Source organism: Suricata suricatta, chromosome 15, assembly GCF_006229205.1.
Source record: "Suricata suricatta isolate VVHF042 chromosome 15, meerkat_22Aug2017_6uvM2_HiC, whole genome shotgun sequence".
Lineage (NCBI taxonomy): Eukaryota > Metazoa > Chordata > Mammalia > Carnivora > Herpestidae > Suricata > Suricata suricatta.
The window spans coordinates 47151185-47177964 of record NC_043714.1 but is presented as its reverse complement, the minus strand read 5'-3'; the positions used below and the strand labels follow the sequence as shown (position 1 = coordinate 47177964).

The window sequence follows — 26780 nt, the reverse complement described above, 5'->3', positions numbered from 1 at the left end:
TGCCCTGACACACAGCAAGCGGTCAGGGAGTGGTCGCTGGTGTTATTATGACAGCCTGTGATGTCACATTTCTGTCTGTCAAAAGTTGGAGCTGTGTTCTGCAGAACAGCCTGCACTGCAACACCAGCGTCACGTGATGCAATGATGTGGGCTTTGGAGAAAGGCAGGCCTGGGCTCAATTGTAGCTTTTCCGCTTATGGAGTATGTGATCTCAAGCATGTTATTTACTTACAGAGACTTCATGATTTCATCTGGATTTTCATCTGTCTTATTCACTGTTGGGTTTTTTTTTTTCCCTCCAGAGCCCAGAACACTAAGGCAGAAAGGAGATGCTCAATAAATATTTATTGAATGAATCGATTCTTCTGTAAAATGCTAATAACAATACCTATCTCGCGCTGTGATTTGGAGGATTAGAGGAGATAATGCTTTATTATACAATGGCGTATTAATTTTTGTCTGTTCCTTGCTTCTCTTTTTCTTCCCTCTTTTCCCCTCTACTGTCTCCGGTGTCCCAGCACCATAAATCTCTGTCTTGGGCTTCCTGGTCATAGAGGGAAAGAACTTCTGAGGTTGCATGAGCTGTCCTGAAGACAGCATAACACCGGCCAGCCTGGGAGAACCAGATCCTTGGAGAGGAGTCAGGGAAAAGGGATGGACAGGAGGCTGGGGCTCCGAGAGTGCCTCAGCCCGAGGTACTGTGTAGACTGGGGCCTGGAGGAGAGCCAGAAACCTGCTTCCCAAGATGACAGAAGCCTTAATGGAGGTGCCTAATGGATGGGTGGGGAGTTCACACCAAGGCCGGAGGCCTGACAATGGCCCAGGGACTAAGCTGACAAAGAAAGAAGACACACAAAAGGAGCAACTTAATAACAGTGGACCAAAGACCTTTTCTGGATAGTGCCAATCCTGAGGTTATACAACTCCCGCAAGAGAGTGGAAGAAGCCTGTTCCTCCCCAGCAAGAGCTGAAAATGAGTTTCTCACCAACCTTTGGTGATTATAAGACATAATCTTATTTAATTAAAAATATATAAATATACAAATCATAAAAAATATATAATGTTTATTGCACCTGAGTGTTGTAGAGCTAATTCATTAGGTCCTATATATATGCACTGCTCCTGGCCTAATGTCTGACACTTAGTAGAAGCTTAACAGATGCTAGTTTTCTCTTTTTGCTGACCAGAAAATTCTGTAATGGTCAAATTTGTCAATTTTGGAGATGATGGAAGAAGTCTCCTTCTCAAACTAGGAGCCTCGTGTTGCAAAATAAAGAATACCTACTAGCCTTACTCCTTTACAAAAACCTCCCAGTGTCCATCAAATACAGTGCTTGCACTTAATAAAGGCTCCATTCAAACATACTGTCTGCCCGAACATTCATTCATTCATTTCACGAGGACTCTTTCAAGTGCCTGCTATGTTGTCCAAGCACCAAGAAAGCCAATTTTTTGGGGCCTAATTTTCTCACTGCTCTGTTAATGACTAAATATTTTATATTTAGTGGATATCAATACATATTTATTGAGTGAATGAATGAATGAATGAATGAATATTGATGGTAAACAAAAGAAATAAGTTCTTGTTTTTAATCACGATTGTCTTATCAGTGACAACAATAGCACGTTTTCCTTCTCCATAACCTGTAGATGATAAATCCCTAGGCTCTTCTCTTTCTACTCCCGCTCCTGCCGTCTACTCCTGCAACTTTAACCATCATCTCTATGTGAGAAGATTTGTCCGATTAAGGACTGATTTTTCTTCCTTCAAGGGAAAAGATAAATAACTTCTTTTCTGTTACGTGAATGAATCTAAACCAGAGACACATCCTCAGGCTAAGGGTACAATTCAACCTCTACATCACCAACTAATCTCCCAAGACTCAGAGAACAAGAAAGAAGGTCCACAGACAGAGAAGTTAGGATGGCATTTCTTCACCATTCCAGGTGATGCCAACTCCTGCTGGCAGAGGAAAAGGAGTTTCCTGCGAGATTTCAGATGGGCAGGAAAGGGAGATGATCTTGGATTTGGCCAGAGGAGGAGAGGCACTTATGTGTTAACTGTTAACAGTTATGGGAGTATAACAAAAGCAGCCCCACCAGGTTATTTCGGGTGCATTAATTTAGTTAATATAACCATCTGATATTATTATTTACAACTTAGAGGCATAGAGAGGCATAATATCCCTGACATTAATGGAGCCTTGTAAATAGCAGGGTTGGACCTAGCTGAAGCCAAAGCGAAAGGTTTTGGGCACCACATCATATTGTCTTTGTAATTATGAAGCGATGTTTACAAGGCAAAGCCTCCAGACATAGGATTATCCCAGACATACCTTGCCAAAACAGCCATTAGAAACAAATACACATTTCTATTCCTGACCTCCTTCCTAAGTTCCAGACCATGTTTATAACTGGTTGGTAAAGAATTCCACCAGATTGTCCTCCCAGATTGCTAAGCTCAAAATGTCTGAAGACGAAATTATTACCTTGTCTTCCATGCCCGTTTCTCTTCGGTTAATATTATCCCTGCTTAGTCATTCATACTGTCTGCAGATAATAGTATCTGCTTTTATTCTTGTTCACTCTGCCCCAAATTAATTGTCATGTCCTACAGCTTTTACTGCTGTAATGTCTTTAAGACAGGATCCCTTAATTCAATCGCTACAGCCTCAACCCTGGTTTCCACCCCTCACTGCAGAGCTGTTAGTCTTCCAACTGTTTATCCCACGTCATTCTCTCTCAAATCTATCCAGAAAACCTTTATGATAGTAGTCTCCCTGGAGCACAATGGTAATCACACTGCTACCCTATTCAAAAATCAAACCTTCCATGATACCCTTCCCCCTGGCAATTTCTTACCAAATGACAAAGTCCCTACCTGCCATTTATCTCCTAGACAGCTCTCAAGCTCTTTCTCCTATGTCACCGCAAACCATATGCTCTGGCCAAGTGGCTTTCTCTGTATGTATATTTTATCTTCCTGCTTTTGTTCAAACACTCTCTTGTGCTCTCCTACCTACTGAAGCCCCTCATCCTGCAAGACCCACATCAAAGGCAGCTTCTGCGGATACTTCTTTGAGCTGCTCTCTCCCATCACACTGAAATCCCATAACATTTCTTCTCTTCTGAGCTGTGTTCCCTGTTCTCATTCTTGGTCTCTTTCCCCGCTGCCAGCGCAGAGTCTGATGGCGGGGCTCCATCTCGTGAACTGTGAGCTGGTGACCTGAGCCGAAACCAAGAGGCAGACGCTTAACTGAGCCACCCAGGTGCCCCTGAAACATCAACTTTTGCCTAAATTTCCAGTCTTCCTGCCTGTCCTGCAGATTTTAGAGTTGCCAAACCCCCATGATCACATAAACTAATTCCTTAAAATAAATGTCTTTCTCTCGCTCTCCCTCGTCTCTTTTTCTGCCATTGGTGTAACTTATTAAGCCTATCTATGTTTGAGCCCTGGCTGAGACTTCCAGCTCAGAGCACGTTCTGTGTTAAATCCAACCAATTCTAATCCCTATTTCCATTTATCTCAATAATGTGTGTCCTTCCTCGAGCACAAAGTCCCACTGCCTCCCCCAGCTACAAGGTAAGTTGGGAACTCCAGTGGGCTCAAAAATTGTGCCTGTCTTTTGAAAACCTCCCTTCTCTGCATCATGGGGTCTCTGTCAAAAAAAAAACAAAAACAAAACAAAAAAAGAATGCCCTTAACCGGGAACTCTGGCAATGCTGAGCAGTTCTTGACCACTCCTGCCGGTGTTCTGGGGACAAGGAAGTCACTAGGCTGAGAGTATTTCCCTGGGTGCAGGGAAGGGCCAGAACAGCCTCTCTTCCTCATTTATAGCCTGCAGTCCTCACAGCACACTGCCATCAGTTGTGCTTCCAAAGCCGTCACCTGTTGTCTACTGAGCCCGTTAGGATTACACACACACACACACACACACACAGATGCACACACACACTCCTCCTTGGCCAAGAGGCATTCTAGCATCAGCCATACCGCGATGTCCTGTGTCCATTTCTAGTGATGATCTTGGCCTTGGCCACCACTCTAGACTGCCCTCCTCCTTAAAATGACTTTCTTCTTGAGGACTTCAATTATAAACAGCTGTCCTCAATCAGGGTCACTTCAAATGGCCCATCCCACACATTGTGGAACATCAAACCTCAGATGCAAAGGTATCTGCTCCTTCCTCCAAGAGCCTGCTCCGGTCCCTACCCAAAGTTGTCTTACATCTGCATAACTAAAAGCCACCACAAAGTTGGCCCTTCCCAAAACAGAGAGGGTGTACACCAATGTAAACCAGTGTTTCCACCGCTAGCAACCAATAACTCATTAATGGCATTTGTCTTTTGTTTCAAAAATTGTTTTGAGTACCATTCACCCTGCACCTCCATCAGTTACTTCTCGGGAAATTTATCTCAAAGGGATTATTGAATCGAAGAGTCAGTTCTCCTGTGGTCCATGCATTCTGTCTTTTCCCCTCACTCCAGACCTTGGAAATTTCTCCTACTGCATTTTATGGTATTGATATTTAATAAAAACACATTGCAATCCCACACATGGCATGTAGATGTTGTGTGGTTCAAGGCCATTTGAAACCCAGGCAAGGGGCTCTGTACTTAATTTGTTAAGCAATGGGGAGCCATTGAACTTGAGCACTTAATTTCAAAGTAATAAAAGACTAATTCTCTGGTTTATCAAGGCTACAAAGTCGGCATACTATATACTGTGGATTTTTAAAGCAAGGATAACTGTGCGAACTATTTTTCCCCTTAAAGATGCTACTGGTAAGTATTTCACGCCTCCAAGGCAGGATCAGAGAGTTTCCATAATAAACTCCTGCAAGAAACAATACCAGATTGGATAATTTTCAGATTCCCCTTACTTTTGTAAATCACATTTTAAAAGGAGAGCATTTGCACAGTCGAGGTGCAGTCCCACGGAAAATCCCTCATGCTGGGTTCTTCAGAATAATTGCACCCCCATTGTTGAACTGGTACCACCTGCAAAATATGCCATCTCAACCTGCACAATAGACGCAGGTATTAATTAGCCAGGCTAATTATCCAGGCTTGTTTAGATGCATCTGGTGATGGAGCAGCTTCCCTCTGCTGGATTTTTCTTGAACAACTAACAGTAAAACACCAACTTGTTGTGACTAATAAGTAAACACCACCCCCCACACACACAATTTGTGCCTAAGAACGAGATTCTGCCTTCCCTGAATGCAAGTCCCTGTTCACAAAGCTCAGCCCACAGCCAGCTCTGCCTCCAAAGGTACTTTGAAGAAAAGTCTTTCTGTCTCTTTCCAGCAGAAAATCAATACTGCACGCTGGAGGGGAAGATGGAGAGTTAAAACGTCCTCTTCACGCGGATGAGTAAACACCACCTCTGTGCTAGGGATTCGCAGCACAGAACCGCAGGCTGCGGGACAGACTGCAGATAAAAACCCTTCCCCGGGCAAAGTGGCAAGGGGGATGCTCGGCCCAAAGCTGGCACGGCAGAGCCCTTTGCCTCGTATCATTTCATTTCTGTGCAACTGCAAATCAGTGTGCGCCTGCAAAATTGCATAATGTGCCATTTACCCAGCTGTTATTCCAGCAAATCTATTCTTTGCACACCAATTTGCCCGCCGGCCTAATAAATCCACAGGAAGGGGAGGGAGGGAGAGAGAAGCGAAGTTTGCACCCTGACAGTAGGTTCTGGGCCTCTCCTTTATCTCAAATTACCTGCCCCTCCCACACTTAGGGAAAAATCACAGGCCTCAAAGCTCCAATGAATAGGAGATTTGCATGGAGCTTTCTTTATGCCGCTCTCACCACTTTCTGGGAGAGATCTGTGGTTTTCATGTCCTTTGTGATGTAACCTGGTTATGTCTCCTCCGGAGGTTTAAAACAAAGGTTCCTTTCCTCTGGGCTTCTCCCTTGGTGCTCTCCTGTTTTTCCTGAATTGCTCTGGTATTTCTGGCTTCCCCCCACATTGAGTCAGATCCGAGTATGGGTTGCAGAAAGCTTCTAATGTCGTCACTAAATACTAAAGGTAGGCAGGCTCCGCCAGCTTTTAGCAGCCCACATCCTCAGGCTAGTATTTTTCCGCTACAATGATGATAAAAGGTAAGTATGTTCCTTTGCTGGGAACCGTCTAAAAGCAGAGCATTGAAAACACAAAATATTGCTAGTTCCCAGGGATGAAATTCACATTCTTCTTTGTGACACCACAAAGCTCTCCAACGGACTGGTAGAAGGGAGCCCTAATTACTCATGGCACTCCAGATGAGCTGTGAGAAGCACCAAAGGGAGCTGGTGCATAGAGATGAGGGAGGACAACGAGTCCCGGGTGAATCGGAAGTCAGAATCAGCTGTTAGGGTCTTTTCCCCGCCAGAACTCCAGGAGTGTTCCCTGAGCTCAAAGGGAAACTGACTTGTTTCTGTTGATTTCTGTTGATCTTTCTCACTATTAATTAAACCAGGATGCAAAAGAATTTCTAAACTATTCATCTCTCCTAATATTAAACTATGCATGTATATGTATTATTTATAGCATGTAAATTATGGGAAAGGCACACCTATACTTGATTTACCCAATAGACATGTTTTTTGGAAAAGTGGATATATAATATTCCTATAAATCAAAGCCCTTGGGGGCTCCATTTTTTTTAAAAACCAATTGCATATCTTTTTATAAAACACAGAACATTTCTGATAACATGGTTTTTTTCTCCTGTATTCCCCCCTCCCCGCCCACACACACCCACGAGATTTTCTCATTTTAAAATGAGCATAGTGGTATATTTCTTCAAATAGAAAATTCTGAAATTTTTTCTAGATTCCCCTCCCTCCAATGCAGTTCTCATTAAGGCTAGATTTTGAATAATCTATTATTCAAAATTCTGGAATAATCCCAGTCTAACTCCTGCATTCCACACAAGCCCTTTAGTTTCACATGTTCAGGGAAATGCAGTGGCCCCACTTTAGAGACGAGCATATCTTTATACAGCCGTCCTTGCAAGCCCCTTGACCAGACTTGCCCTCTCTCTTCAGGCACAAATACAAATGTGGGGGATATCTGAGCAACCAGAGACCCTCTCATTCTGACCACTCAGCAAGCCTCCCTTCCCCCACCCCCTCTCTCTCAAGAATATAGATTTCAATCCACTTTCACAGTGAGTTTTCTAATAATTAGAGCTTCCTAAAAATGAAATACGCTTACTTTTGAGCAATTTTCTTCTCAGTGAGGATATTCTGCTACAATCTGCATGACCACTCATCAGGTACGTAGCTAAAGCACCTCAGAGATTGCAGCTGCTATTAATCAACCAGAAAGATGATTTTTGTAAGTGCGTGTGTACATGTGTGCATATATTTTTTTTTACTGTGGTAAAATGCACCTAACATAAAAATTAGCATTGGCGACATTACGTACATTCGCAATGCTGGGCGACATCACCACTGCCTAGTTCCAGAACATTTTCATTACCCTAAAAGGCAATCTGTGCCCATTAAGCAGTCTCTCCCTATCCTCTCTCCCTGCTTTCCCAGCCCCTGGCAACCAGTAATCTGTTTTGTATCTATCTCTAGGGACTTGTCTGTTCTGGATATTTCATACAAATGGAATCGTACGTTATATGGCCTTTTGAGTCTGGCTTCGTTCTCTCCGCAATGGCAACCCTTCTGGGTCCAAATCATCTCTAGTTAATTGCTTTGAGATCCATCTTTCATTTCCATCCTCTCTGTTTCCTTCCCAGGCACTGGTCTGTGCTGTTTGCATCTTACACTGGGTGAAATCAGTCCAGGGATTGCCACCCCATGGAGCGCCCCGGGGGGCACCTTGTTTCTGGTCTGACTGGGGCTGCCTGTGGAGAGGGAAGAGGAGCAATCACCCTAATGCCTAATGCATCACTCAGGACAAGGCAAACACTTGGTTAGATTTTAATGATTTAGCAGAAGACAGAATACTGTTATCGTCAGTGACCAAGCCCACACAATTAGCCTCTAATGAGCATCATTTATAGGCAATTGTCCGGATCGCTGGTATGCGTTGTAGCCAAGTTGTCACCAGGTGGGTTTCACCTCATTGTATTCTTGGAAATGATACTAGACGTGGAGAGGAAATGAGAAACACTGTCCTACAAATGTAGAGATAGAGTAGGAAAGAAACCAAGACTTCAACTTGAGATGGGCTCTTCTTATGAGCCTAAGAAACCTCACTCAAACTTTACTCCTCCCTGGTTCCTTCCCGGTGCCTGCCCGCACTGTGATTATGCTTTTATTTCATACTTGGCACAAAGCAGATTTATCCCAGCGTGTGTAACCTTGGGAACGTTGTGTTTTCTAATCTGGAAGCTTGTCCCAACTGAAACTGGCTAACTTCCTCTTTCTCTGCCCCCTTCCTTCCTTCCTACTTTCCCTCCTTTTATTCTCTTCTTTCTTCTTTCTTCATTGTTTTGATAGTAATTTTTACCTTTTTGGTTTTTAAACAAACTTTTTAAGGCATAGAGATAATATTTTAATGTAAAATGCCTAACATATTATTTCACCCATAACTACTTCCAATTTTAACTTCTCTTTTAAAATTTTTTTAAAATATTTATGTATTTTTGAGAGAGAGAGAGAGAGCGAGCCAGCAAGAGCACTCTCCCCTCTGGGGGAGGGGCAGAGAGAGAGGGAGACACAGAATCCAGAGCAGGCTTCAGGCTCTGCGTTGTCAGCACAGAGCCTGAAGCGTGGCTCCAATTCAGGAGCTGCAAGATCTTGACCTGACCCAAAGTCAAATGCTCAACCTGACTGAGCCACCCAGGTGCCCCAATGTTACAGTTTTACAAAAGATATTTTGTCACACAAGCACAACACTGTTACTACACTTAACTAAATAATAATCTCTCTTTTCCTCTGATGCTCACTCCACATTCTAATTTCTCTGAATGAATCAATATCCTTTTGCAGTTAGTTTGTTTAATTCAAGGTCCACTTGTGACTTTTAATGTATTGGGGATGCCACCTTTGTGTGCCGTTACTCTATTTCTTGGCTTTAGCTCAGTTAGTACTTACTGCTTGGTGGGCAGTCAGCAAAGTGGTTTGTTTGTTTGCTTTTCCGTGGGACATTTATTGATCCCCTCCCCATCCCAAACAATGTCTTAATTGCTGGTGACGCAGTATTAAAACATAGTTTTTGTTCTCAACACCTCAAAATTTAAATGAAGCAAAATGAACGTTGAAGTAAATGAATGAAGACAGTCAGGGTCAATTTATCAAGCCAGTCAGTGTCTGTTGTCTTCTCTTCAGAGACGGGCTTTGGGGTGGAGTTTCAAACATTTCCCTAAGAGCAGCAGCAATTCATTATTTCATGCAGCTAAAAACACAGATCTAAAGTTCCATCACATATGAACAATACTTCGGGAAGTTTGCTGAACACAAGTTATTTGTTGTTGGTAGTCCAGAGCTACTCTTTATAATCTATTTTAAGAAACTGGGTATTTAAATAGTAGGCTGCCTTTCTCAATGGTGAAACAACCCATTATTTAGTGGCTTGCTGTTCTCTATAAGATAAAAAGGCCCCTCCTTAAGCAGCCTCCCAGACCCCACGTAATTCAGCCTTGTCTCCTTTTCCAGAGTCATCTCTTGCCTCACGTCTTGGGCTTCACCAAACCTGAAGAGCTAATGTTACCCTGCTGAAGTCTTCCCATATTCACCACGTAGTTCATGCCCTTGGCTTCCCCCAGGCCTCTGCTTATGCCATTCCTCTGCAAGGAGCGTTCCACCTGCCCTTTGCCTGTCCTCTCTCCCCTTTGCTTGGCCCCTACACATCATTTAAAATTCAGTTCAGCTGTGCCTTCCTCCAGAAGGTCTTCCAGACCCCCTCTAAACTTGGTTGGATACCCCTCCTTGGGCTCCTTGGACACCCTGTATAAATCTCATTTAGCACATAGCACTCTGTGCTGAAATAATCTGCTGTCTGGCCTCTCTCTCCTTCCCTCCCCCTAAACCAGACATGACCCCATCCAGGGCCAGAACTACGTGCCCTGCATCTCAGTTTCCCCAGGCACAGCCAAGGCATAGGAAGTCCTTAAGAATTCTTTAGCCAGAGGGGCGCCTGGGTGGCTCAGCCCATTAAGCATCCAACTTCAGCTCAGGTCATGATCTCACTGCTGGTGAGTTTGAGCTCTGCCTCAGGCTCTGTGCTGACAACTCAGAACTTGGAGCCTGCTTCAGATTCTGTTCGGGTCTCTCACTGACCCTCTCCTGCTCTCTCTCTTTCTCTAATACAAATAAACATTTAAAAAAATTTTTTTTAAGAATTCTTTACCCAGAAGTACTGGAAGATGACAACAGGACTAAAGGAGACAGTTACACAATGTTAAGATAAAAACCATGATGTTCTTTTCAATTTCTTGTGATGTTGGGGCTAGAAAGGTGTATGGGAATGTTCTAGTGTAACTCTCTCATTTGGCAGTTGAGGAAACCACAGCTGTGAGAGGACACTGTCATGAGTGCTCATGGTCAACCAGTGTGCCACTCAAGGACCCAATAGGAAAGAGACAACATGCTTGAATGAGGTAATTCCAGGATGGTGTGTTTGTTTTACAAAAGCGTTATTTACAAAGGTAGGGATGGTGGTATGGGAACCACAGAGAGAGCCAGCAAAGGAGCTGTTAACCATTCCTGGGGCTACAGTGACCAGCTCGGCCCCATTTGCCCAGGATTGTCTTGGTTTGAGAACCCAACATCCATGTCCCAGGAACACCCTCAGTTCCTGCAAATCAGGAAGACTGATCACCTTACCCAGTGCTCAGGTAGGAAGGAAGGGAATGGTTATTAAAACCTGAAAAGTAAGACAGTCCCCTTAAAAGAAAGCAGTGATCTTCAGACAAGGTCACTTTTAATCCAAAGTAACCTCACAGGGAGGAAGTCAGGGAACAGGAACCCTCCCTTCACTCCTCCCTTCTTCTAACCTTCCCCAGAGCCTCTGCACGGGGCATCCCATGAGCCAGAGCCAACCAGAAGCCAGGTCCACACTGCCAGCCTGCGGGCAGAATGGGGAAGGGGGGAGCATGCCCCAGGAGCAGTGAAGGATCCCAGCTCAGCCCTCAGGCACATAAAAGAGCCTGAGGGAGATGCCCAACCCTCCCCCACCAGGAGAGACTCACAAGTCCTGATGCAAGTAACAAGAGGGTATTCCACAAATCTGTAGCCCCTTCCCCTATCCAAACGTTTCCGACTAAATGGAGGTGAAGGGGAAGGGTGCCTTTAAATTCTTCTGCTCCCTTCTGGCTCCCATCCCTTCCTCAGGGCTGCTGCCACCCTGCCAATCCACGGATGTCATCTCTAATCCACAACTACACAGATCTGGACCTAGAATGCAGTCCCTTCCTCAAATACCATGAGAAACATGCACTCACCGTGGGTAGATTGTGTGTTTATCAGATTGCATTGGAGACTTATAGTGAGTGCAAACAAGAGTTTACATCACAAAGAATGTCAAGTTCAAGAGGACATCCTTGTACTTGGAAGCCTTTCCAGCCCCCACCCGCAGCCATAGGGAATGCTTCAAGGGCTACCTAAATGCTCCGTATTTCCTCTCCCTCACGTCGAGTACCCCGGCCTCTTGCTCGTCTTCCCCTTCCTCTCACACTCTTACACAACAGCACAAAAATGCCTCACGTGGAAAAGTGTGCCCTTTCCTCCTGGGCCTCTGTAGAACCAATCAACACCCAAGCCCCTGTTTTCTCACCTTCTTCCCCCGGACACTCCCTGGAGGGCACTGCCTTCCCGAGCCAAATCCCTTTCGGTGATAAATTCTACTGTCAGCCGACCGCCAAGAAGTTTTCGACCTCCTGTTGTACATGATTCCAGAGAAAGCAGTTGATGTTAGTATAATCCATTGAGAAGTTTATTAATCAACTTGCATAAAGAAGCCCGCATCAATGGCTTTCTTGTCTCTTGGAATTCAATTCTTCCTCCGAACATGTCACAGAGCATTACCCCGCTCAGAGTTAGCACATGTAAGCATCTTGTGGTCACTGGAGGAGCACAGCCTGGCATGCTGAGGCCACCTTTTTCTTTCAAAGGCGGATTCGGGCAGCTTAGGATCTCAGCTCTTTAAAATCACATCGAGATGAATCTTGCTTCATTCAAGCTGCCAGTCCAAGCATAATTTTGAGTTCCAGATCCTCCAAGGTTCTGTAGCTAAAGAGTTATGTTCAACATGCGATTGCATGTCCAGACCTTTTACCAACTTTACGTTTGCCCTTGATGTAGGAGCAATTGTGAACAAAAGGCCACGTCTTTACGAGAATGCTCAGAATGTTAGAGAGAAGCTTCCTTTTCAATACTTGCTAGACTTGACAAAGAGAGAGCCTAGGGAAGCCGATGAGTCTGGCGCAGGGTGCGCAGTGGGGGTGGGGGGCTGCTTCGTTTTGTTTTTTGTGGATAATAAGAGAATGCACCGACTCACAGCTTGACTTCAAGGTGGCGAAGAACACCGAGGGCACTCCAGAATGACAGGGCTAGGGACAAATTGAATTGTTAATAGTCCTTTAAATCACAGATGGTGAGATTTACAAGCCTCTGCCTATAATCAAGACTTAATGTTATATAGATACTTTCATCTCTATAACCTACTTTCAGCCTTACTTCTGCTGTCTTATTTGCTGGATTTGGCCCATTTTCAAGATTCTTACTGATTAAACATAATTTGAAATTATGTCTCATCCGATGCGATTATCCACACACTTATTGTGCAGTTGCAAAAGTATTTTGTGCTTCTTTAACTTTAAAAATTATATAGAGAGAGTTAGTAAGGCATAAAGAAACAGAGTTCTGCTAGAGAGCATTCCTAGGGTCTAGCATTAGCTCTGTTAAAGAGTGTGTGAACTTTGGTGACTGAATTTTAGTTTTCGTTGAATTGCTATTAGCTATGGATTATCAAAACACCACCAGAGATATCCACCACTAAGGAAACACTAAATATCCTCATGGGGTGAGCCCCTTTTAGCTGAGCTTCCTAACAGGACAGTGTGCTAGATCTGGCATCTCTGCAGTTCTCTTGAGGAGAGAGCTTTTCCTCACAAGACGGCCACCACAGCTACACTCATCTCACAGTCATAGGAGGTGGGTCGTCAGGGCTGTTGGACAGCACTGTCCTTGCGCACCACCCTCTTATTATCAATGTGGAAAAATTCCCTCCCAGAAACCCTGCCACCTCAGTACATTCCTTTCACCATCTAATTGGCCTGAACAAGGTCTAGTTTCAAGGAAGGCTGGGAAAGTGGTTACTTTTATTAGACTTTGTAATGGCAGGCAGACGTGAGACAAGGTATGTGGACAGAGCTGGGACAGTGGCCGTTCCTGAAAAACTCCTATTTCCAAAAGACCCCGTATAAGAAAATGAAATATACAGTTGCTATATTTAAACCTCTTTCAGAGCCTCATGACTCTGTAATAATATAGAAGTATATAATAAATCAAGCAGTTTCCTGCATAATTCAAACAGTGACTATAAGGAAAGCCTTCTATAGGGAAATAATTTAGAAAGGGAGTCAGAAAATGGAATATGGGAGAAGATTCGGAAGTGCTTCAAGTTGCCAACCAAATGATACCCTGGGCCTCTCACCCTCCAGGAGATCACTTACTAATAAATCACAAGTGGAAGACTGAGCAGCAAGTCCCTCACAAAATCATAACATGCCCTGAATTAGGATTAGCTTGTCCTGGTGAATCTAAATTGGACAACGAACTGGTAAAAGTCTGTGTGGCTTTCTTTTCAGGCATCTCCCTACCTTCGGGAGTCCACTTTCTGAGCACAACCCTAGGGGGATTTGGTGTTTAAAGCTGAATTAGTCAACACGGAAATTTAGCTCCAGCTTAACTGAAAGCATTTGGTAACTTGTAGAGACACGCATCACGAGAGAAATGTCACCAACTTGGCAGACATAAAGGTCTGAAAGAAAACATTCCAATAGAATGTACTGAAACACACAAAATCCAAGCGACACGCCAGGCTTTCCAAAGCAATCCAAGCACTTCAAGGGGGTGGAAAGATCAGAGAGACAAAAAAGATTAAGATGTCTAAAATTAAGTTCCAAATTAGTGCCTTCACACTGGTGTGTGGAAATGCCTCATCTAGGGTTATAAGAAATGTGATACGTGTGCTAAGCAAATTTAGGTTAGGTGTTCATTAAATGCTGATCTACTGGTGATAGAATGTTTTTCTACCCAGAAATATCCATCAGCTTCTTGACGTGCTCGTTGTCATCAGAGATCAAGCCAATCTAATCCAGGTGTACAGCATTTCCCCCTGAGGTTAACAGCTGCATAAGCCTGCTGTTCATTTAGGTGATAGACAGGAAGTCAGGGGAGAACCACCAGAGGCCTGTCCTTTGCTTTTTTTCCTGGAAACTGGATGGAACATAGAAAATTCAAGCCAAAAGGTGAGCATATACAAGATTATAAAACAACCACCTTAGGGGCAGGGACGAGCCACGGAGGCAGCCTTGCGGAAGGAGCAGCGCAGCGACCCCACCAGGCAGGAGATACCATGGCCAGGCCCCCTGTGGGACCCCAAGCGGGGTGTGTGACACAGACCCTCTGGCCACCCCAGGGCTCAGCCCCACTGGGCCTCTGCGGAGAGAGGAGCTGCTCCTAGCCCAGTCCGAACAGAGTGCCGACCCTCCATCAGTGGTTCTCAACTAGGGACATTTGGCCCCTTAAAGGGGATATCTGGCGATGCCGGAAGATATTTTTGGTTTCCACAACTGCTGGCACCCAGCGGGTAGAAGCTAGGGATACACTCATAGATTGTCATTAAAATATCTACGTCATATCTCACACTCAGCATCTTTAAAACTGAGCTCCTGATTGGCCCGGTAGTTAACTCCGTCCTCTTAATTGTTCAGACCAAAATGTAAGTGTCCTCCGTGACTACCCCCTTCTCACATTCCTCATTCAACAGATCAGTATAAACACCCAGAAGCAGACCATCCCTTGCCCCCTCCGCCATGCTAGTCTAAACCAAGCTACCATCAGTTTTCCCCTAGATTATTGCAATTGTTTCCAAATGGCCAGCCCACAGCTGATTTTCAACAGATCAGCCAGAGTGGTCCCTTAACAAAGTAAGCCGGATCTTCTCAGTTCTTTGCTAGAGTCTCTGCAGGGCTTCCATCCAACTCAGAATAAAAGCAACAGCCTTTCTGAGGCTCCACCTGTCCTGTCCTTCCCTTATCCTGGGGCCCTTCTCTCTCATTCTCCTCCGGACTCCACCCTTCTCCAGCCTCTCCAGCCTCCCTGCCATTCCCACCAGCCTTTGCATCTGCTGCTCCCCTACGGAAAACCCCACTCTCGCATCAGCCTCAAACGTCACCTTCCCTCTATTCTATTTAAAATCACCTCCTCCCCTGCCCCACATTCACTTTTTGCCCTTCTCTGCTTTGTTTTCCTCCGCAGGAATCGTTTGTAATCTGACACACCACTTGTGTTACTTAATTACTTCTTTGATTCTCTTCCCCCATGAGAATGAAAAAACAAACAACTTTATAAAGGTAAGACCTTTGGTCTTTTTTTGTTCACTACTTTATTCCCAGCAACTACATCAGTGTTTGAGGCATAGCAGGTGCTCAGTAAATACTGATTAAATGAATAAATGAATGAATGAATGAATGAGCAAGTGAATGAGCTGTCAGAACACACAAACGTCTTCCAATGATAAATCACAATTCTCGGGGGGATGATCAATTTAATAAAAGAAAAGGAAAAGTCCCCACTCATGTAATCTAATGGGTACAGCCTTCTCACCTGAGCTTGGACACGCTCGTTGACATTCGTTTGCAGGGCTGCCTTCCATCCCCTTTCCTGGTTCCATGTCCTGGAGCCTGAAGATACATAGAAAACCAGTCCCATTAGATACGTGTCCAACAGAAACCTTATCTTCTCCCACCTTCATTTGCAGAAGGAGCTGGTGTAGACAAATTCTTTAGTGGAGTGTGCTCTCCAGCTCTCCCCAAACCCTTTGTCAGCAGAAGGGCTGTGAAGTAAGAATTTATTTGTAAGTTGTCCAGAGAAAGTGATCAAGGTGTTGGGCTGGAAGGAGGGCTTTTCTAGATGCACATCATTTAGCTACAGCTCCGTTTAGATCAGGGTTTTTGTGTGTGTGTGTGTGGATGGGTGGGTGGGTTTTTTTGTTTGTTTGTTTGTTTGTTTTTTTTTGGTTTATTTATTTTTTGAGACGGAGGAGCAGAGAGGGGGAGGAGAGGTTCCCAAGCAGGCTCCCCACTGTCAGCACAGACCCCAAGGTAGGGCTCAAACTCACAGACCGTGAGATCATGACCTGAGCCAAAATCCAGAATTGGACGCTTAACCGACAGAGCCACCCACGTGCCCCTAAATCATGTATTTTAAAGGTTAAGCAGTCCCAAGAGATCATTTGCTTCAATCCAAACAGGTAGACTGTGTGTCCTGAGGTCTGTGTGGTTCTGCGTAGTCAGATCTTGCTTCCAAGTTCCTTAATCTCTCAGAGCCTCTGTTTGCTCATCTGCAATAATGAAATGGTAATATTATCTTAGTACCTGCCTGGATTGGAGATGGTATTCTGTCCAGACTGAGCCTTGCTTTATTTCCTTTTGTGCAGAGAGAAGGGAGCTGTAGAACTCCAGGGGCCAGCAATCAGTCAAGAAAAATTGTCTCTTTCTCTATTTCCTGTCCAAGAAAATGCTATAAAAATTCAGATATTACCCTCCTGTTTCTACCTCTCTGCCAAAGTTGCAATACTTTGCTGTCTAGCAGTCCGAAGCCCCTGAACTGGAACCATTCACTTGGTCAGAGGGAAGAATCCAGAAGAGTTTGCCTGCAACCGTCAGACACTGTAGACATGACCTGGCAACTGCCTTAAAGGCAGAGAATATTCTGCCTTTTGAATAGATCCCCTAGTGGAAATGGATCTTCAGTAGAGTGTCTCTTCAACAGAGACAGCCAGTCATACCTCTCTCACATCATTTGGAATATATTTATATTTTTTTCTATTCTCTAATAGAGATGTGGGAAGCAAATTAGAATACTTATAGTATACACAATTCCCAGGAAATATGCAAAGATTGCATTTTTTTCTTTTTTGCTATGCATGATTTATCTTCTGGGAAAAGGCACACAGATCTTTATAGTATCTTCACTAAGAAAAGTACCAATCATCACAGCCTGTTAACTCTATCATCTGCTTTCTAGAAAAAAAAAAGATAAAGGAATTACATGGTGAGTATATGTGGTAGGAGTTGAATCAGGGAGGTACTTAAAGTCCATGAAGAGGATTTCACCATGGGAGCTAAGTAATAATTACGTATTTCATCGGGTCCCATGAGATTTTAGTGAAATCAATATGTAAGTGGATCGCACTCTGTGCCTATAGATGCTAGTTCTCTTCTTTTCTTTTACATTCATATCAGAATGATGGCTAGTGAACCCGAATACTTTAGCAACTCCCTACCAACTCTTATTGCCCCTAAAAGTGGAGGTAAATACGATAATACCCTTTATTTAAGCAGGGAGCAACAGTGGGGTGAGTGTAGACTAATGTCGATAATGTGCATATGATGTCCTATGAACAACTTAGAGAGTAACAGGTGAAAATCTATTAAGCCATTTCATTAGGCCTAGAATTAACTCCTAACTAACAGAGAAACAATTAAATGAATTATGATATATCCCTACCATAGAACACCAAGCAGATGTCACCAAGAATGAGATAAATCTCAATGTAGAAATTTGATTCTATTGTACACATATACACAATACATATGTATGTATGTATATACATGTATGTATATATGTAAGCCTGTGTGCTTGTGCAATGAGTGTGTCTATCTGAAAGGGCACAATTCAACTAGTTACACATGGAATGTTTGATGGGAGGAGAAAAGTGGATTTTCACTTATGTTACACACATGGCAGAAACAATAATTCTCACTGACTATCCATATGATCCTCTATTTTTTTATGCAGTTGGGTAACTGGTTTCTGCCCTTGAATTATGAGCAGAAGCGACATATATCACTTTATGTCTAGGATACTTAAAGTGGTAGTCCACCATATAATCTCCCTGCCACAAAATGGAAGGAGCCTGGATACTAAGTTACCCATGTAAGACAGTCTCCCAGGAGGTCCCCAATTTGAACAGAAAGGGATTATGTGTGTCCACATGTGTGTTGTAGGTGGGGGCACTTGTCAGGTAAAGCCACTGAGATTTGGGAATTAATTAATGTAGTGTCCTAGTTATCTAGTGGACACAACAATTTACCCCACAAGCCTAGCAACTAAAAAGCAATCAACATTTACTAGCTCACTGGTTAGGATCTCAGGAGTCATTCTGACTGAGGACACTTCGTGAGCCTTCGATCAAGCTGTTGGCCAAGGTTGTGGACACCTCAAGGCTCTACCAGGACCAGAGAACCTTCTTCCATTGTCATTCATGTGGCTGTTGGTCAGAGACATCAGGGGACACTCCATAGGCCTTCTCAAGGTAGAGCAGCTTGCTTTCCCAGAGGGAAAGATTTAAGAGAGAAAGAGACAGACAGAGACTCTAAGGTGGAAGGCACAGTCTTCCAGTAACCTAACCTCAGAAGTGACAAACCATCACTCTTTCTTACTCTGTTGTTAGAAGTGAGTCACTAAATCTAGCCCCTACTCAAAGGAATGAGAATTTCAAGATGTTAGTACCAGGAGGGGGACAACTGGAACCATCTCTAAGACTGGCTACCACAGGCAGAAGAGCGTAGAACACCCTGAACAATGTCATATCCTTTTCTACTGTTTGACATTTTTTACAGCAAGCATGAGTTACTCTCATAATTTAAAAACAAAACTAAAACCTAATATACTATATAATTTTTAAAGTATCCAGTTAGAACCTTAGAAGTTCTTTTTTCTCCTTCCAAAAAAAAAAAGCCCACTGGCAAAATTATCTATTTGCCACTGCTCAAAATAGTCCATTGCTCTCCAGTTCTTAAATGCACATCTTGGAAGTGACTCATTTTATCCCTTATCCATTTGTGCTTTTTTATTTTCTTTTTCACACCAAAGACATTTCATGTGCTGCAATCTAAACTACTGGGAGGTCCCCTGAGCATTTTCTCCAGAAAAACACTTTCTTCTCTGTTGCCTAAGTGTTAATTGTATAGAGCAGAAACCTCTAAAGTGAAAATACAAAGTGAACCAGATTGAAGTTCCTTTCTGAAGTCAGGCCCCCAAAGTTTACCTTAAGCTTTGGAGATGCTGTCTTTAGGTAATTAGCCACAGATCTGCTCACGGTTTTTACTGTAGAGACACCTCACTGCTTATTTTCATCTGTGCCATCACACTTCAAGTTCTAAGGTAATAAAGCAACCAGGAAACTGGACAAAGTTAGAACTTGTGAGCTCTCCAAGCCAGCAGGATTTGGGTCAATTTTACAGGTTTATCACGCATCTTTCTTGATGAAGCCAAAAAGGAAGAAAGGAAGAAAGTGAGTATAACTAAATAGTGACTATCTTTAAATAAAGGGTGAGGACAAAGTTTTCAAGGGATTTCCTCTGTATTTGGAAAGAGTGGACTAAGCTGGCACAAATCCAGAGATGCTATAGTGAAAGAAAGTTCCAAGGTACAAATAAGCTGACATAGGAGACAGGATATAAAAGATGGGAAACAAGATCAAATGGAATAGGCAATATTGGGGAGATGAGATTGACCTTGATAGTGTAATAGATTTCAGCATTCTAAATGGGTGCCATCACATCCACACTGTTTTGAGAGTGAGCATGCTTTCACTGTCTCTACTCTCTTTAAGAGCTAGGTAGGATTCAAGTGAATCTAACAGCATGGTAAAGTTGGCAAGTGACTGTAAATCATTTTAAATAGTTGCAGTTTGTAAAATAATGGGTCCTATGGGAAGAGAGTGAGGAGTTTTCACCACAGCTGGGTAGTCCCTATAATTTCCTTCAATTTTCCTCTAAAAATCCCACATCAGCAATGTAATTGTCTGCCTCACTGTCTCCCTTCCACCCCAGATGGAAGAGAGAAAGCAATGAAGAGAATAATAATGCGACACTCAATAAAGTGTTCTCGGCAAAGCTCGGAGCTAGGTGGGGAGAGGGGGTGGGATCCAGAAAAGGGGAGGCAGCACCACTTCTGGCCATAGTTCTGTGTTTTAGGAGGCCAGAGCGATTCAGCAGGGCCCCCGCCCCTCTCCCCTGGGCCTAAAAGAGGGAAGATTTACAATGCCAAACTTTGTCACCAGCCTTCTTTCAGAGCATTTTGGCCCATGTTTATTTTACTTATTGGCTTTCAGTCAGGTTTCATTTGAAAGAGCTTGGAGGCAAAGAAAAAGGAAAAACATTTTTAAGAAAGGAATTGTCTAGTGGAATATTCCAAAGGCCAATCTTTGCCCATTTGTTCTTCCTTCTGAGTTGAGTTCTTTTAGGCCTCAGATGAGGGTAAATACCAAAATTGGTAACAGACTCGTATTCTGAGAATAGCCTGGAACGTAACAGGAGACAGTTAGAGCAGTTGACCTGAGCTCTCTGCATTTTCCTGGCCTCCCTCCCGTCTTCCAGCCTTAGAGTCCACGATAGATAAAATTTGCTGATTGTATCAATTAGGATTACACGTAGCTGCCCCTGACAGATACTCTAACCTATCAGCGCCCTGAACAACTTTGAAATATGTCAGCTCCCCAAGTCATTAGGGGATACACGGACCTTCTAGCTCATTGCTGTACCCCCCTGAGGGTCTGGCCTGCACCCTCACACCCTGAAGGACTGGCTAGAGCTTTAGGATCAAATCTGGTTTCCAGACAAAACAGCCACGGAAGAGAGGAGATGCACAAGCTGGTCTTTAGGGAGGTTTCCAGGGCTGCCTGTATCAGCTAACTACAGATTACCTGCAGATTGCAGGTCTCGCCACACTTGGCACCATGTTGCTGTTGGGACTCCAGTTGGCTTTATGAGTGCTCGTTCCCCGGCCGAGGCTGATGTAGTCACCAGCTTTCCGATACATGTTTTTCCCAGAAAGGAGGTCAAATGCACTCAGATGGTCAAATAGAAACATGCAGTGCCTGTTAGGGTCTGAACTATGAACTGGCCCAAAGTCACTTCTACCCACATGTCATTGGCAAAAGCGAGTCATACCACCAAGTTCAATACCAATCAGATAGGAAAATATACTCTTCCCATGAAAGTTGAGAGAGAGGAGAGAATATTTTCTTAATTAATGATATCATATATTACATGCCAGGAGTCCCAAGTTTTGATGATTCACTAGAAGGACTCACAGGTCCTCATACTGTAGCAGTTTGTTATGGTGAAGAGTACAGAGCAAATTCCACAAGGGGTGAAGTCCAGAGGAAACCAAGAGCAAATGTCCAAGAGTGTCTCCCAGTGGAGTCACCAGGGCCCTGCTTAATTTCTCCAGCAACAAACTGTGATAACCCCACCAAGTGTTGTCAGTCAGGAAGACTGAGTCTAAGAGTCCAGGGTCTGTCACCCAAACTGACAGCACCAGTGCCCATGTGACTAACTGTATCACTGAAGCTCCAGACCCCGAGAAAGAAACTGTCTGTACAAAGTTATCTCCCAAACGGGTACAGCGTGGTTCAAACTCCTGAGCATGCAAAAGACTCTTCTTATCAGTTAAAACTTTCCAATAACTCAATTCCCAAGAGCCAGCAAAGGGCCAGTCACAGAACAGATCCTTCTCAGGAATGTGCAAGGTTTGAGCAGTTGGGGCCTGCTCCGTTAACCCTTTCCTGCACTGTGTCCCATTTACTTTCCCCGATGAAGACCAAAACATAGTCACCTTGGTCCCACCTCATGCAGGCGAGTCCGGGAAGAGTAATTTTTACTCCACGGAATAGGATCAAGCTAAGAAACAGGAGCACTACTCTTAAACAAAAACTGGGGAAGAAGAGATTTGGAAGGCCTCAGTGACCGCTTGACGTGAGCTGGAAAAGTAACAGCAAGAGACAGATCAGGGTCAGGGAAATCTTATGACTCGACTATGACAGTAATAAATTAAAAAATGACAAAAAATAATAGTAATACTCATTTTACCTCAACCAAAATGCCATCAGTTGTAAGATACATCAGTATTTCAGTACTGCTGGGAAAGAAGGAAAAAATGCTGCCAATTAAAAACCATGACATTTGGTCTCTCTCTGAATTTTATGTAGATGGAATTATACATCATGTGCTCTTTGGAGTCTGGCTTCGTTCAACATTGTGTTGACAACATTCACCCATGTTATTGTATAGAATTTTAATATATTCGTTTTCATGCTATGCAGTATTGCATATATGAATATACCACCATACATTCTTGTACTTTTATTCTGATGAACGTTCATATGGATTTCGGCCGGGTTCATCCTAAGAGGGAGACTTCTGAGACAGAGGAGATATTTAGTAGATTTTGCCAGAACTGTCTCCACAGTTGCCCGCCTTATACCCCCACCAGTTCTGTGTAAGAATTCCAGTCGCTCCACAATCTCTCAACTTGATATTGTCTTTTTATGTCAGTCATTCTGATGGGTAGGTAGTGTTACTGATTGTGATTTTAATCTGCACTCTCCTGGGGCGCCTGGGTGGCTCAGTCAGTTAAGTGTCTCACAGACTTCGGCTCAGGTCATGATCTCATGGTTCGTGGGTTCGAGCCCCGCGTCCGGCTCTGTGCTGACAGCTAGCTCAGAGCCTGGAGGCTGTCTTTGGATTCTGTGTCTCCCTCTCTCTCTGACCCTCCTCTGTTCATGCTCACACACTCTCTCTCTCTCAAATAAAAACAGTTAAAAAAATATTAATCTGCCCTCTTCTGATGACTAATGAAAGTAAGCCCCTTTCCTATGTTCATAGGCCGCCCGATAGCCTCATTTGTGGGGTCTTTTCATGCTTTTGCCCACTTTTCTTTTAGAATGTTTGTCTTATTTATTTGTAGTTCTTTACTACATGGACTAGAACCCTTTGTCAGGTATACGCATTGTAAATATTTTCTCCCCCACCTTGTGACTTGTTTTGTCCCTCTTTTAATGGTGTGTTTTGACAAAGAAAATTTCTTAATTTTAACGTAGTCCAATGTTTTTTTTTTAATTAGAGCTTTTGAAGTTCTGTTGAATAAATATTTCTCCAGAGGCATCTGCATAGCTCAGTCAGTTAAGCGTCCAGTTCTTGATTACGGTTCAGGTCATGATCTCATGGTTTGTGGGATCAAGCCTCGCATCAAGCTCTGTGTTGGCAGCCTGCTTGGGATTCTCCCTCTCCTCTCTTTCTGCCCCTACATTGCTTGTGTGCTCTCTCTCTCTCAAAATAAATAAGTAAACTTAAAAAAAATTTCTCCAGCCGAAGCTCATGAAGTTTCCTATGTTATCTTCCAGTGGTTTTATTGTGTTGTCTTTTACGTATGTCGGGTGGATAGATCTACAATCCATCGGCAGTTGAGTTGGGATGTGGTGACAGGGAGGAGAATGTCCCAGTGACCCAATGTGCACACCAAGAATTCAGAGCATTTCCTTTTCCCACTCACTGCACTAAAGTGTCACTGTTATCATAATCATCATTTAGATTGTCTTATTACTAAAAGAGCTCTTTTAGAATTACTTTGATAAAACTTATTATATATAAGTATTTTGCAACTAATAGATGCAAAAGGAAAACAAAATAAGTAAATTAAAATATTCTTAAAACTTTTACTCACTCAGTGTCTGACTCTTCAACTTTTTAACTCAATCACTGATGACTGTTTTTCAACAAAGTATGGTCCTCTGTATTATCAAGAATGTTGGCAATGCAGTAAAAGAATGCTCCATTGTTATCTCAGGATTTTCTGCACATTTTGATTTCAATGTGTAGAAAATGACAACTTTAGCCAAGCCAACAGTGATTTTTAAGATATATCCTAATTATTGTTAAAACATAAAAATATATGTGACTTAAAATCAAAAAATTTTATTCTTGTCAAGTCAGATTAATAGAAGGCTGAAACAGACGTTCAAGTGTATGTGGTTTATTGATAAAGTGCCTTTAAGGAAAAAGAAATCCTATCAGGGAGGGAGAAGTAACATAGGGAAATGGACGAGTTGAGCAAGAATGTGACCTCAAGAGAAGTTCAGCTCTGGCCTCCTCCAAGCTGGGGAGTGAGGGAGGATCGAGAGGGGAGGGTATAGTGTTTTGTAATCTATGTCAGTCAGTCATCGGTGGCCAGCAGCAGAGGACAAGGTGGGTTGCAATCTCCCCAGCAAGCTTCCTCTCTTGATGAGAGCAAGTCTTCAAGGAGGGGATCTTTTAGCGTCGGATCTTTTAGTATCAGAACTCAAAACAGCTGGAGAAGGGATGTACCTGTGAAGGGAATGTGGGCTGGGTACCAATAGTGTTTCCTATAGTCATAAATACCTAAAGTTTATTGAGTGCTTACAATGTGTCACCTTTTCATAAATGAAAAAATTGGTGTTTGGAGAAGCCATTTAGCTTATCGAGGGTCACACAGCTGGTCAATGGCAGAGCTGAATCCAGGCAGTCTGACCAGGGCCCTTGCTCTGATTTCTATACTGTACACTTCCAAACTCAAACAGGTAATCAAGTGCCTTATTTACATGGTGAAATGAGAAGCCTTTGGTGTATTTGAAGTTGGCCAGATAAGCAAGACGGGAAAATTATATTCATTTTTTTAAAGTTGATTACTTTCCAAACTCACAATTTTGTTTTGCCTTCAGTCCTGTTTTCTTGAGATTTCTAGACAGATTCTCATATCTCATCATACACCTTTATTTATGAGCATTTATTACCACCTTTGGTTTAGCACTGTTGGACAGTTATGAGTTACCCTCCAAAATCTACCATGTAGATTAAGGCTTTGTCTTGAGATCATGGTGGGTATTTATAACACACATGACTGATTTTTATTTTTTTACTGTATTCTTAAGTAATCTCTACATCAAAAGTGGGGCTAGAACTTACAGTCCCAAGATCAAAACTCACCTGCTGTTGGGGCACCTGGACAGCTCAGTTGGCTAAGCATCTGAGTCTTGATCTCAGCTCAGGCCATGATCTCACAATTCATGAGTTCAAGCCATGTGTTGGGCTTACCACTGATAGTGCAGAGCCTGCTGGAATTCTTTCTCCCTCTCTCTCTGCCCCTACCCCATTTGTGCTCTCTCTGTCTCTCTCAGAATAAATAAATAAGCTTAAAAAAAACTTTAAGTCACAGACTAAGCCAGCCAGGTGCCCCTACATGGTTAATTTTCTTATAATGGCAATAGTTACTTTGGTTTATCATAATTTTGGTTTTTATTAATTCCCTTCTTTCACATTCAAAACCATTTTCTTCCTACATATCTTCAACAGCTTTAAATAGCATTTCATAGGCAGAGACAGCAGAAAGTTGAGAATCACCTTTGTGTCTATTTGATTGATTTGTCCTCAAAAGAAGCACAGAAGTTGGGTCTTTGCAAAAGTGCTTAGTCTCATATTCAAATTCTCATCTTGGTTTTTGGCCTCAACTATCACTGAATCATCTTTATTCTTTCTCATTCCTCCTTACTCTCTATAACCTCATCCCCAAAAAGATGCTACTAAAAAAGAAAGCAGCGCCCTAGAGTGACAAGCGCTATATAAAGCAAGCCAACATATAAATCTTTGGTCCAAAATACAAACCAATGAGCAAGAAGGCTTGCAACGGAATCCCCAAACCAATACCAAGACACCCCAGGCTTCCCTTACAAAAAGCAATACAAGCTCGGATGGTGAGGAGTATCTAGGAATTATGCTGAGTCCCAAAGCAGTTCTTCTGCTCGTTCTTGGTAGAGATCTAGGCCCTCATAACTAACCTCATGCTTCATAACTGAGCCAATAATGGGCAATCCAAAACGTTTGATGGTTCCTATATGGTACATATAGGAGGAAAAATGGCACTGAAATGTTGGCAGAAATGAACATAGCCAATTGGCTGGGGGCAATTTCATAAAACCAAGGCACTAAGGACAAAACTGATCTCCATCTCGAAAATTGTGTTTAGCCTTCAGTTTGCAAGGAAGAGAGAGGAACATAGAGAAATAGAAGAGCTCACATGTGTGCTTCAGGTCCTGCTCTTCAGCATCTTTCACCACACTTAGAGCCAGGGTGGGGACAGAAGGAACTCTTCTGTGGGTCAGCGCAGGGCAATAACCAGAGGGGATAAAGTTGGTCTCCGGTATCTTCTCACTTCCTTTTCAACTGATTCTTTCCTTTACACAGCCAGTGGCGCTTCCTCTCCGGGGTCTCCCTGGTACTCTGGACATCATTTTCCCATTTCTTCTGTGTGACAACTCAAAGAGAGTTGAGCCGAAATTAATGTCTCAGTGAAAATAAATGGAATTTCTAGTGGTAGACTGTTGGCCACAAGGACAGAACTTCTAGAAAGCATAGGGGCCTGTAGGGCTCATGCTGATGATAAGACACAGGCAATACCAGTGACAAGAAAAACCCTGCTGATCTGGGAAATATTGGGGGATGAAGTTACTAGGAAGCTGAGATTCTCATTTTATATTCATACTTCTGTGGTTTTCCAGCTGCCACTGTTGTGTTTCTTAATCCTGGTGAGAAGGAGGACAGCTGAGGGCTGGATTCCCCAGCTGATGAGTGTGGACACATTAACGTCAAAGGATTTGCTTCCCTGGTGTGAGGAAACAGAACAATGTTGAATTTTTTTATGGAGATTCAAATGAACCTTAGTGCCTTTGTTTTGCAAGCTAATAAACAAATCCCCTTAATCTTGAAATAAATTATTCCATTATTTATGGAGCACTTAG

At 43.2% G+C, this 26780-nt stretch overlaps 1 long non-coding RNA gene across 1 annotated transcript; it reads right to left on the bottom strand.

Moving 5' to 3' along the window:
* Positions 1 to 12325: 12325 nt before the first annotated feature.
* LOC115278700 lies at positions 12326 to 25005 on the bottom strand. The gene is made up of 3 exons (XR_003903046.1): positions 24973 to 25005; positions 15785 to 15861; positions 12326 to 12501 (listed from the first exon to the last, which is right to left on the bottom strand). It is a non-coding gene; the product is annotated as an uncharacterized LOC115278700 (long non-coding RNA).
* Between the last annotated feature and the right edge of the window lie 1775 nt (positions 25006 to 26780).